The sequence below is a fragment of the Myotis davidii genome, unplaced genomic scaffold (assembly GCF_000327345.1).
Source record: "Myotis davidii unplaced genomic scaffold, ASM32734v1 scaffold44, whole genome shotgun sequence".
NCBI classification, from domain to species: Eukaryota; Metazoa; Chordata; class Mammalia; order Chiroptera; family Vespertilionidae; genus Myotis; species Myotis davidii.
The window spans coordinates 13,549,059-13,550,350 of NW_006299705.1; the positions used below are offsets into that span (position 1 = coordinate 13,549,059).

At 42.8% G+C, this 1,292-nt stretch overlaps 1 pseudogene; it reads right to left on the reverse strand.

Moving 5' to 3' along the window:
* Nucleotides 1–504: 504 nt before the first annotated feature.
* LOC102766592 lies at nucleotides 505–1,002 on the reverse strand (annotated as a pseudogene).
* Nucleotides 1,003–1,292: the final 290 nt, after the last annotated feature.

The following is a 1,292-nucleotide window of genomic DNA, read 5'->3' on the forward strand; positions in this document are numbered from 1 at the left end:
TGTCCTCTTGGGATCAAAAATAGTCCCTTTTCAGGGAAGGCAGAAACTGTAGCAGAAAAAATGAGCATGAAAATCAGAATGAGACTTAAGACATCGAAGTTCACTAGACACAGGAAAGGGCAGTGGCGTGGGACATATCTCACTTGGCCCTGTCTATACACAGTTCACAACATGGCAGCTTGTTTCCATAAAGCCAGCAAGAGAGAGAAAGTCTCCCACCAGGATGGACATTGTACTCTTTTTGTTGTTGTCGTTTATTTGTTTTTGTTAATCCTCACTTGAGGATACTTTTTCATTGCTTTCTTTTAAAAAAATTTTGATTTATTATAGCATAATTTATATATTTCAAATGGACAACAAATTAATATCACTTACAGCATCTTAAGATAAACTGCCTTTGAACAGGAGCTTCCTTTCCAGTACTTTGATGTCTACAAGACGTATCTAGGTTACCACTGTGGAAAATGAAGACTGCTTAAATCAAATGGGAGAGGGGTGGGCCTGTGGTTTTCTTTTTGGTTAGTTGCTGTAACACTGTCCTTCAGGAGGCTGAGGGAGTGACATATTTTCACTAGTCATCATTAGGTGCCGAAGCTTGTGCAGGACATGTTTGATACTATATGAACGATGCCATTTCTCTAGCACTAATACGGCCCTTGGGTCCATCACTCCATTAGAACTATTAACTCCATTCATATTAATTTTTGTTACAAATCTTACAACAGGGGGTACTTCAGGGTATTTAGGTCCACATTCTGTTTTAAGGTTGTACATTCGGTTTTCATAAACTGTTCTTGGAGGCCCAATTATCAGCCCTGTCTATCTTGTGAGTGTCATGTCTTCGTCATCTTCTACACCCCAACTAATTGTGCAATCTCCTCCTCCTTTCTGGCTTTCTTCCAGTTCTTCCAACAGTCGAAAATTGTGAGGGACTTTTACTCCCGAGCCCGTGCTGGCTGCCATCTTGCATGGCTGTCGCTCGAAGGCCGGCCTTCACTTGAAGTTTGACCGTTCTGTGGGTTGGACGTTTTTCTGGGCTCGAATCAAGGTATTGGCAGGGCTGTGATGTTTTCTGAAAGTTCTGAAGGCAAGATATAATGGTTTGAGCTCCTCTTAGTTTCTGTTGCTCTTTCCATTGCTTTTTTAGAGGGAGTGGAAGGGAAGGAGAGAAGGGATGGGGGGAGAGAGAGAAGCATAGATGTGATAGAGAAGCATCAATTGGTTGCCTCCTGCCTGACCAGGGCTGGGGATTGAACCTGCCACCCAGGTATGTGCCCTTGACCTGGAATTGA